The sequence below is a fragment of the Bidens hawaiensis genome, unplaced genomic scaffold (genome assembly GCF_021521415.1).
Source record: "Bidens hawaiensis isolate Kalapana, Puna unplaced genomic scaffold, B.hawaiensis_p1.1 tig00097654_1, whole genome shotgun sequence".
Taxonomy (NCBI): domain Eukaryota; kingdom Viridiplantae; phylum Streptophyta; class Magnoliopsida; order Asterales; family Asteraceae; genus Bidens; species Bidens hawaiensis.
In genome coordinates this window covers 1-11,853 of record NW_027504609.1, presented here as the reverse complement: position 1 = coordinate 11,853, position 11,853 = coordinate 1, and the positions used below count along the sequence as shown (strand labels likewise).

At 39.0% G+C, this 11,853-nt stretch overlaps 1 pseudogene across 1 annotated transcript; it reads right to left on the bottom strand.

Moving 5' to 3' along the window:
• Positions 1-910: 910 nt before the first annotated feature.
• On the bottom strand, positions 911-8,765 carry LOC143608102 (xyloglucan glycosyltransferase 4-like; annotated as a pseudogene). The gene is made up of 5 exons (XR_013149140.1): positions 8,019-8,765; positions 7,217-7,525; positions 6,325-6,518; positions 1,956-2,164; positions 911-1,647 (listed from the first exon to the last, which is right to left on the bottom strand). The product of XR_013149140.1 is annotated as a xyloglucan glycosyltransferase 4-like (transcript).
• Positions 8,766-11,853: the final 3,088 nt, after the last annotated feature.

Genomic DNA, 11,853 nt, shown 5'->3' with positions numbered 1-11,853 from the left:
GCCAGAAGAACAAAAGAGGTAACCGATCTGGTCAACCGTCAAGTGGCAGCAACCATCGTGAAAGCCACCGTCAGCGCAAACAGATAATTCGACCGGAAAAAAGGGAGATTTTACAGCTGGCGACATACGCCACGCTCGCTTCTGTAAATCGCAACCGTCGTGGCCAAAAACCTTGGAAGCCGGAGACAAGGCCACCACCATCGCCTAGTGTTCAGAAATCTATGTCATGAGCAGTGGTGACCGGAGCCAACCGTTTGGGCAGAGAAAACGGGAAACAGCAGGTAAAGAGACAGCAACGATAAAACAAAAGTTCAAGTTTTAATGCAAAGTGTACAACTCAAACAGCAGTGTACAATTCTAACTTCACAATGTACAATCTCTGATGCAACAGAATGTTGCAAATTGTATATATATATATATATAATTATTAGTTTAAGTACTGCTAGATTTAGAAAGAAATGATGTGAAATTCTATTCGGTTTAAGAATTGTATTGAAAACCTTATAGATCTCCTTAACTGCTTGCAAAGTCCAGATGTACCACATGTTTTGTTAGATAACTAGTATAACTGTCTTACATTGTATTAGTAAAAACTATGACAAAAAGATAAAACACAAACAATATTCACTTAAACTAAATTTACACAATCTATATTAATATTCTTAACTATTATGATAATCATGTTCTCTCTCTGCTCTCTTCCCGTCGGCCATCCGCACGCGACTAATAATATTTGACACTCTCTTATAGCCGGCGTGACTAATAATATTTGACACTCTCTTGAGTCTTTTCTATCTATACCTCTTCTCTCTCTTCCACGTAAGCATGATATATATGTGCATGAAATATGGTCTACCATACTAACCATCCAACTCAAACCAACCATTTTCGCGTTCCAACAATTTTAAAAACTGAAACTTTTAACATTTCAGTTAACTTGCTCACCAATCAAATCCAACCCAACCACAAGAAACGACAAACCTTGAAACAACAAAAAATAAAAATGAATCCCATGAGCCGATAAAAGACTTCTAGCAGCAGCAGTTAGCAACAACAATGCAAGTACCACTTCCTTTCTATAAATCCTATTCTTCTTTTCCACAACAACTCGTGTATCTTGTTCCTTAAACTTCCCCATCATTTCAAGTCCCGAATCCGATAACCGTCTCTGAATCCTCTCATCGTTCAAACCCTTTGATTCGCGTTCACAAAACGCCAACAAATCTGACTCGGACGACCTCCCGGTTTTCTTGGTAACTACCCATTTGTATGCACTTCCGAGCTGAAACAGGCCCGAGATCATTGCATTGAATTTGGTTACCGACATTGTGTTTTCGAATAGTAAGTATGGCATCAAGAATGGGAATGATTTGGGTGATGGGAGGATGTTTAATATTGACATGGTGACGGGTACGTAACATATTACCCAAATTGGTAATTCGGCTTCGGGTATGAACATTGTTAAGGGTAAGATCACGCAGAAGAGAGTGGACGAGTAAAACGGTAAGATCATTTTTCGCAAAAGGAAGAATAAAAAGATCAAGTTAGCTTTTTTCCATTTTGATATCTGCAAAAAGGAAAGAAAATGGGTCAAAAGTCTGACACAATGTATTATTTTGGGTACAAAGCTAACACAGTAACACGAAATTCGTGAATTTGGATTTAGTCTAAACAAGATCCGGTCAGTTTTCGTTAATGTAACTTTTATATATACACTGGTACTTTTGTTGTAAATTTATTATATTGGAGTATTAATATGCAAAAATAATAATATTAATAATAATAGTAGTAGTAATAAAGTAATAATAATAAAATAAAATAATATTTTGAGCTAAACGAGTCGTGTTTATGTCAACCCATGTCGCATTTAGGTTCATGTGTCTGACACGATTTTTAATATCGGGTCAGGTTCAACCGGCCAACCAATGAACACCCGTTTAACACCTCTAAACGAACCTTGGAAGAAAGGGTAGCAGGAAGGCAGAGACGAAAAAGTTGCATAGGGCCCGAATGCCACCGATGTTGTTTCTTATAAGCTTCATAAGACTCGGGTAACTCACAAAGAACTCTAACATCATTAAGGTAAATGAACTTCCATCCATTCAAATGGGCTCTAACCGCAATGTCCATATCTTCAACCGTTGTTCTTTCAAGCCAACCACCGTGTTAGTTGTGTAAGCCCATGGGCCTTTTATGGGTTGATAGCTAGGGTTTATTTGTGTATAAATAGATGTAGTTGTTTATGTATTTTTCACACCTTCAAGTAATAAACATTACTTTCACTACAACCATCTTCTTTACATGGTATTAGAGCTACGGCTCTCGATCCAAACCCTAGCCGCGATCTGACCCGAACCCGAGTCTGACCAGCCGTCACCAGCAGCCTTCAGATCTGAAACAAGCTCCTGCCTTGTTGTTCTGTCCTGTCACGAAATCCTTTTTTTTTTCCTTTCCGACCGTGAAAGTACTGTTCACTGACGAGCACTGTTCACCAGTACTGTTCATCGCGGAAATACTGTTCACGCCGGAAAATTAATGTTCACTGCCGGAAAGTTACTGTTCGCTGCCGGAATTACTGTTCGCTGCCGGAAAGTTACTATTCGCTGCCGAAATTATTGTTCGCTGCCGGGATTAACTGTTCACGACGAGTAACTGTTTACGCCGGAATCTGTTCCCGCCCTCCACCCGCACTTGTTACTGTTCACAGTCAATTTTCAGTTTCGTGTATCACTATGAGCGAAAATACATACATGTATACATTTACTAAAGAGGAGCATGATCTTATTCAACGGTTTCTTACCTCCCAGTTGCCTCATCCTCAAACCAGCTCAGCACATTCAGATAAACCTTCTAGCCTTGACTTATCATGGGTGATTGATTCTGGAGCCACACATCACATGACTGGGAATCGTGGTATTTTTTCTAGTCTTCAAAATGTTTCCCATGCACCGGTACGTCTTGCCGATGGATCTTCATGTCCCGTTCTCGGCATAGGATCCATCAGTATCTCGGAAAACCTAAAACTGTCTTCTATCCTATTTGTTCCTAAATTTCCTACCAGTCTTTGTTCAGTGAGTCAGATTACCAAACAAAACAATTTTTCTGTGACCTTTTACCCAACTCACTGCGTTTTTCATGAACTAGGAACAAATCGGGTAATTGGTAATGGTTTTGAACCAGGAGGTCTCTATCGTATATCCCCGTTTTCGCATCCTGTAGCAAACTTATGTGATTCCGCTGTCAGGGAGGCTCACTGTCGGTTAGGTCATCCCTCTACAGCGGTTCTGAGGCAAATGCGACCAGGTTTACCACTTTCGTCTTTTAATTTTTATTGTGAGTCGTGTCAACTTGGTAAACATACCAGGCGTCCCTACCCCCCTAGGGTGCCAAATCGAGTCAGTTCTTGTTTTGAACTGTTGCATTCTGATGTATGGGGTCCTTGTTCTATCAAATGTACGTTGGGTTTTGAATATTTTATTACCTTTATTGATGACTATTCTCGCACTACTTGGGTTTATTTGTTGAAATCTCGTAGTGAGGTATTTTCCATATTTCGAGAATTTAATGCTTATGTTCAAAACCAATTTAACACCACCATTAAAACTTTACGATCTGATAATGCTAAAGAATATTTTTCCACCGACTTTTCTTCATACTTAAAAACCAACGGCATTATTCATGAATCATCGTGTGCTTATACATCTCAACAAAATGGTGTGTCCGAACGCAAAAATCGCCACATATTGGATGTTGCTCGCACAATCATGATCCAATCACGTGTTCCTCATCGTTTTTGGGGAGATGCCGTTCTCACTGCCACATATCTGATTAACCGCATGCCCTCAACCGTTCTTCATGGTAAAACACCGTTTTCTGTACTATTTCCCAACTATGATCCATTTCCTCTCGCACCTAAAGTATTTGGTTGCGTCGCCTATGTTCATGACCATAGTCCAAAAACCATCAAACTTGATCCTCGAGCCATTCGTTGTGTCTTTCTTGGTTACTCACGGGTTTAAAAAGGGTATCGATGCTATAGCCCATCACTTCACCGATACTTTACCAGTGCCGATGTCACTTTTCACGAGTCTCCTTACTTTCCCGAATGTTCCACTCCTGTTTCTGACCCGTTTCCCGACCTCGATATACCCACATCTCCCTTCATCCCCACCATTCCTGTGTCAATTCCTTTTACCGATCCAATCTCTACTGATTCTGACCCACCGACAGAATCTCCGCCACTGCTTTTCACATATGCTAGGCGGGGTAGGGGTCAAACATCAGCGACTCTTGATTCACACCCTGGCCACGACCCCGAATTACCCTCCGATACTCCGTCTACATCTGAGCAATCCACACCTCTCACTAATACATCCTTACCCAATCCAACAACCTCTGATACACCCGTTTATGATCCTCCTGGTGCCCCACTTCCCGATATACCTATTTCCTTTCGCAAGGAACCCCGGAAATGTACTCGTTACCCAATTCAGGACTATGTTGCCTACACCCACCTATCTCCTGAATCTCATGCGTACACCACTACCCTTGATTCCTACCCGATTCCCAATAATGTGACGAGCGCTCTCGCTCACCCAGGATGGAGACAGGCTATGGAAGATGAAATTGGGGCTCTAAAGTCCAATCATACATGGGATCTTGAAACACTTCCTAAAGGGAAGCGTATTGTTGGTTGTCGTTGGGCGTTTACGGTTAAACTACACCTGGATGGCTCCTTACACCGCTTAAAGGCTCAGTTGGTTTCAAAAGGGTATTCTCAGGCATATGGCATTGATTACGATGAAACATTCTCTCCGGTTGCTAAAATGCCATATGTCCGTATTTGTATCGCTCTTGCTGCCATTAATCATTGGCCGCTCCACCAGCTTGATGTCAAGAACGCCTTTCTTAATGGTGTTCTTGAGGAGGAGGTATATATGGAGCAGCCCCCAGGGTTCGTTGTTGAGGAGGAGGCCTCGAAAGTTTGCAGACTACGTCGTTCTCTATATGGTCTTAAACAGTCTCCCAGGGCATGGTTTGGTCGATTCTCTAGTGTTATGGGACAGTTTGGGATGACTCGGAGTGCCTACGATCACTCTGTCTTCTTTAGTCACCAGAAGGAAAGAGGATTATCATAGTTGTTTATGTGGATGACATTATAATCACAGGTGATGACGAGGTCGGGATTATCGAACTCAAGCAGTTTCTTCAGTCTCAGTTTCAGGTCAGCGACTTAGGTCGATTGAGGTATTTCTTTGGCATAGAAGTATCCCGCTCTCCACAAGGAATACTTCTCTCCCAACGAAAGTATGTTCTTGATATGTTAACTGAATGTGGCTTACTGGGTTGTAAACCTGTTGATACCCCAATGCTTCCTACAAAGAAACTCCTCCCAAAGGAAGGAGATCCTGAGCGAAACAGACGGTTGGTTGGTAAACTTAATTATTTAACCGTCACACGACCGGATATCTCCTTTACTGTCAGTGTTCTGAGCCAATTTATGGCTACACCATACACCGGTCACTGGGATGCTGCCCTTCGTGTCTTAAGATATCTTAAGACCTCACCTGGCTTGGGTATATTATACTCCGATCAGGGTCATTGTCGTGTAGGTGCCTTCACGGAAGAAGGAGATGGTCGGATATCAGGGTTCTCAGATGCAGATTGGGCAGGTTGTCCGATTTCTCGACGATCTACCACCGGATATTGTGTGTTTGTTGGAGGAAATCTTGTATTATGGAAGAGTAAGAAGCAACACACAGTTTCCCGGTCGAGTGCCGAATCGGAGTATAGAGCCATGGCAGATGTAACATCAGAGATGACATGGGTTCGTCGTCTTCTCAGAGAGCTTGGGGTTGTTTCTAATGACTTGATGAGGTTATACTGTGATAGTCAGTCAGCCATTCACATAGCCAAGAATCAAGTATTTCATGAGAGGACAAAACATATTGAGGTCGACTGCCACCTTATCAGAGATCGAGTAGTAGGCACACAAACTGATCCTCCTTCCATTCAACCAGTTCATGTGAAGACAAATTTTCAGCTAGCAGACATTCTAACTAAACCGCTCCGGAAAGCTCAGATAGATTTTATTTGTAACAAGTTGGGCATAATTAACATCTATGCTCCAACTTGAGGAGGAGTGTTAGTTGTATTTAGTTATAATTAGGGTTTTAGCCCATATAGTTGGCTAAAGCCCATGGGCCTTTTATGGGTTGATAGTTAGGGTTTATTTGTGTATAAATAGATGTAGTTGTTTATGTATTTTTCACACCTTCAAGTAATAAACATTACTTTCACTACAACCATCTTCTTTACACACCGGAGTCTTCCAAAGCTTTGATCCTCCAAACACCAGCCGTGCCATTGAACCCAAAGAAGTTGAGAAAGTGACCGTTCACTTGTTGCTCGACTTCAAAATGGAAGCACAAGTTTATGTTTTGTAACCGAGTGTGTAAGTTTTCGTCTTTGTTCACAAATGACCACCGAGCTTGAACAAGACCCAAGTCGGGTTTCCCCTGAATCAGCAGAATGTTGCACATTTTTAGTTTTAAAGGTGTTTAATTATTAACAATATACCCCTGGTGCATGATATGGTGTGCATAGGTCAGCTTTAGGCTCAAACTGAACCAAAACCGAAAATTCGGTTCTTTAGTATTTGAACATCACTCGGGCCTAAATTCAGTTTTTGGGTTTTTAAAGCCCCAAAATAATAAATTTGTGCCTGATTTTTTTTGTTAGTTAATAATTATTGATTATTACTCATTTAGATCTAAAATCTTTGGCCAACATTCTTTTATTAATTTCTTATAAATTACTTAAAATTGATTACATTTTTCTTTTTGGATACTGTTCGGTTTAGTTTTTAGTTATAGCAAAACCGAAACCAAACTGCACATATCGGTTTTTATAAAACATAAAGCAAACTGCCGTTTCTTTGTTGAGTTCGGTTATTTCGGTTTAGTTATGTTGGCTATTCTGATTTCGGTTTGGTTATTTCGATTTCATACACACCCTTGTTTTAGTGACTCGAAAAGACCATCCACAATGGTCAAATATACGTGCTTAAGACGGTTTCATTCTACTAAACTCCCAAAAGGTATGATTTTGCTTAATCAGATAAACTAAATCAGTAAACAAAAGAAACATAAAACCAAAAAAAGTTACTAAATATAGCAAGTGTGCATTACCCATGATCAATTATTAGGTTTGTTACCTTGAAGTGAGGAACGGTCAGCAACAGGAAATCAGGATTTGGCTGAAAATCAGCATCCAAAATAGCAACAAATTCATAGTTTTTCACATAATCACAACACATTGCTGAATGAAGATTGCCTGCTTTATATCCTGTTCTAACAAATCTATGTCTGTAGATTATATTCACCCCTTTTTCTTTCCATAAACTCACTTCATTTCTTATCAAAATCTGTATAATTTCATCACTTGAATCATCCAAAACTTGAATCAAGATCCTATCTTTTGGCCAATCCAATTGGCACACAGCTGCAATTGATTGTTGATACACCTAATTACACAAAACCCACAAAAATAATCAACAAAAAGATTCATAAAAAACATTAATTTTGTTGTTGACTGCTAGATTTGACCATTTGGTACTCTGTCACCTAGGGGTGCAAACGAGTCAAACTGCCAGTGAGCTACTCAAGATCAGCTCGCTAAAAGCTCGAGTCTAACAATAAGCTTGTTTAACAGACGAGCCATTTAGCCCGGGCCCGAGCTTCACTTGTTATGCTCGAGCTGGCTCACGGGCCTATTATTTATATAACTTTTAATTTAATATATTAAATATATAGTTCAATAATAATAATTATTATTATATATAAAATTATGATAAAAATAAGTAAAAAAATATATATAATTTTATAAAAATTTCAATTAACATATCTTAAATAAATAAGTATAAATATAAGTAAAATAATAAACAAATAACGAGTCAAGTCTGACTCGTTCTCGAGCTTAAGCTTGAAAAATTATTCACGAGCCTAGACAAATCGTACCTCTCTTTCATTGCACATGGGAATCTGAACAAGAACCATGGGGAAAGTTGAAGCCTTTTCAACATCACAAAACCCATCATCATTAACATCATCAATGACTGGCTTTATTTTCTTGAACTTGATCCAAAAAAAACCCAATCCCAAGTATGAATCTATCAACAGACTGGATCAAGAACAGCAAGACACAAAACTGGGACAACATGGTGATGAATGGAGAAATATATTCACCTCTAAATCCAATCCAACTCATGTAACACAAGTGCACAAGTCCCATGGCCTCATTAGGAATAAAATTCAAGTCCCAGTTTTGAAAATAAGCAAATAGGTCAACACCCAAAATAATAACAGAAATGGAAAGAAATGATTTTACAAATTTGTACATGATCTTTTCTTTGTATTTGACTTCATCTTTGGTTGAATCTGATAAAGCAATGCGGTTTTTAACAGAAAGATATGTTTTTGAAACAGCCATTTTTACCCATGGAAAGAAGGATAGGATTCTTTGAGCTTTGAGTAACAGAAGCCATGAGTATTGTTTGGTGCTTGCTGTTCTTTGTTTTTCAAGATGGATGGATGTTTCAGAATCATCAACTTGTAGTAAAGAGAAGTTGGTTGATTTGTCAAGCGTGACTACTACAGAGGCTGGTGGCATATTCTTGGAGGTGGGTTTGGCAAGAAAGTGATGAAATTTATGTGAATTGAAGGGCCATGGGAGTTGAAGGGTGAAATGTGTAGAAGGATAATAAAGATTGAATGATGGAAAAGTTGACTAGTCAAAGTATGTATATGCTTAGAGAAAGAGATTTGTGCAAAATAGAAGGTTCAGGGAGAGGGGTTTGAGGTCTGCAAGTTTAAACGTGGAAGGTACTCTTATACTATTATTATTATTATTTTAATTTCTTATGAATAGAGTCTTAGGCCATGTGTAGTGGAGAAAATGGGGGCGAATTGTGACATGTGGCGCCCAGTCAGCATAGAGTGGAAATTTGTTTTTATGGTGTAATGGTGTAGGGGCTACAAGTTGGGCCCACAGTGTGTTCTTTTTATAATTAAACTAATTAAATAAAAACCAATTTATTTAAATAATTAAATAAAAATGCATTAAAATTAAAAAGAAATACAAAAAAAACATAACTAAAAAAAATACACGAATAATAAAAATAAATTATAATAAAAAAACACACCAAAATAAAAATACACATAAAAATTTCTATAAAAAAACTAATCTATTCGTCTTCATCTTCGTCTTCGTCCATGTCCTCGTCATCGTCCTCCTCCTCGTCTTCGTCCTCGTACTCGTCTTCGTCCTCCTCCTCAACGGGACGATTATCCCACACGTGTTGAACCAAATCCGGCTTCAATTGGTTATGTATATCACTTGATGTGATCTAGCGAATGTTATACGTTCGTTGTTCTTGGGTTGGTTCAGGGAACTGTTCTAGAACGCTTCCTGGTATATAGTGTTGACATATTGCTTTTCCCTCGTCTTCTAAAATCATATTATGCAATATGATACACGTATACATGGCATCGCTCATTTTTGCCAACGTCCATACACGACAAGGGTTTTTCACATAATGCCAACATTTTTTTAGAACCCCGAAACACCTCTCGATATCCTTTCTCGCAGACTCTTGCTTCTTCTTAAAATAATATCTTTTTTCTTCGATAGGATCTTGAAACGTCTTGACGATGATCGAGTACTCTGGATGTATCCCATCTCCCAAATAGTATCCGTGACGATAGAAGGTATCGTTGGCATAAAACGGTAAGACCGGTATGCTACGGCTGATGTAATACTCTAACACGGGTGACGCGTTGAGAACGTTTATGTCGTTGTTGGACCCGACTGAGCCGAAGAAGGCTGACCAAATCCAGAGGTCGTGTGAACAAATGGCTTGAAGACTAACCATTGGCACTCCATGGTCACCACGAGTGTATTGACCTCGCCATGCGGTTGGACAGTTGGCCCACTCCCAATGCATGCAATCTATACTCCCGATCATGCCTGGAAAAGAATGTTTGCTTTCGTGTACATCATATATGCGAGTCAGGGCGTTTGAAGTAGGAATCCTCAGATAACGATGAGAGTATAATTGTATTATCCATATACAAATAAATTATTAAACAATATTTATATTAAAAACAATAGTTAATACAAACAATTTAAATATTACCGATGCAAAAATTCTCCAACGCATCACTCGTTGTTTTCTCAGCCATCTTTAAATACTCGTCATTGATATCGGTCGTGTTGCCGTATGCGAGAATGCGTATAGCCGAAGTACACTTTTGGATGGCGGAGAATCCTAAATATCCTCTTGCATCGGGTTTCTGTTGAAAATACTCATACTCCCGCTCCATATCTCCAACGATGCGCTAAAATAAAACGCTTGGACATCCGAAAAAGACGTCGAAACATAGCGTCGTTAAATGTAGGTGAGTCGTCGAAGTAGTCCTTCATCAAACGAGCGTTCGCTTGCGTACGATTCCGAAGGATATATGACCGTCTACGTGGTGCTGTAGATGGAGCAGAGCCGGACACCATGTTATTGACGACGACCCGAACCGCGTTCGTGACCTCTAAATGCTCTTCCGCCACTTGTCGGTGAATCTGATGAATTCTTCGACTCTCGTTTATTAATTGATCCAAAATCTCAGTAGAGTTCGTGGAATCCGGGGAACTCATTGAGTTTAAAGAAGTATGAAAATAATAAAAATGATTGGTATTTTTATGTTTGTGTTTGTGTTTGTGTATGATAAGGTGAAAATTGTTAGATAAAGTTTGATATATATATTAAGTTTTTTAATTAAATTTTCATTTTTTTATAAATAGCCGTTACCCAACGGCATTATTATTATATTATTTTCTTTCCTTCTCCGCAGGGATAAATATATGCCGCCCCCGCCCTTTTTCGCCCAATTATCGTCGGGGGGGGGGGGGTGTTCCTCAAAAAAAATCGCCCCTCTTCGCCCCTTATTCCCGCCCACTACACACACCCTTTTAATAGTGGTCGTAGCTATTATCATTATCGTACTCAGTATATTCCATCAATAGTAAAGCTATGATAGTACCTGAGTAGGGTAAGATGTAGACAACCTTACCTCTACCCATTAAGAATAGAGATACTGCTTCCGATAAGACCCCCGACTCGATAGTAGTTTTGCATCAAGCCTTGGACATAAAGCACATAACACTCAACCATCGGGACACCGCCGATTGGTGCATGTACCCTTGTCTTTCGGCTATCAACGCCACCACATGATGCCTGATTAGCCTTCCCTCACTTTTAACATTATTTTCACGACATCAGTAAAATAACGTCAAAATTAGTGTAATTTCACTTTTGTTCACCCGATGGTTGACACATATATACCTTCTTATATAAGTTATAAGTTATAACTTATAACTTATAACTTATTTATTCATAAATTAACTTTCTCAAACACTTTATAAGTTATAAGTCATAAGGGATAAAATAACAATCCCAAACACCCATTTAATAATAGTGGTGAGAGTTTATAAATATATGAAAGTTTCAAAGACATTATTTTAAAAAATTGTGTTACCTAAACACATGTTGACGTACGACGTCTATATAATTGAAAAATCTTGTTTTTCAAATTAATAATTTGAAGTTATAAATTTACGACCAAATATGCAAATGTGTATAAAATAATTAAGTTTTAAGATATAAAATCGGATTCTTATTTCTCTTTTAGGCTTTTACATCATGGGCGAAGCTTCATTGAGGGCCGGGTGGTCCCGACCCCTCCTGTTTTTTTTGCACAGTAGAGTAAATTTACCCGTTTTAGGCCGAAATTTTTTATTCGT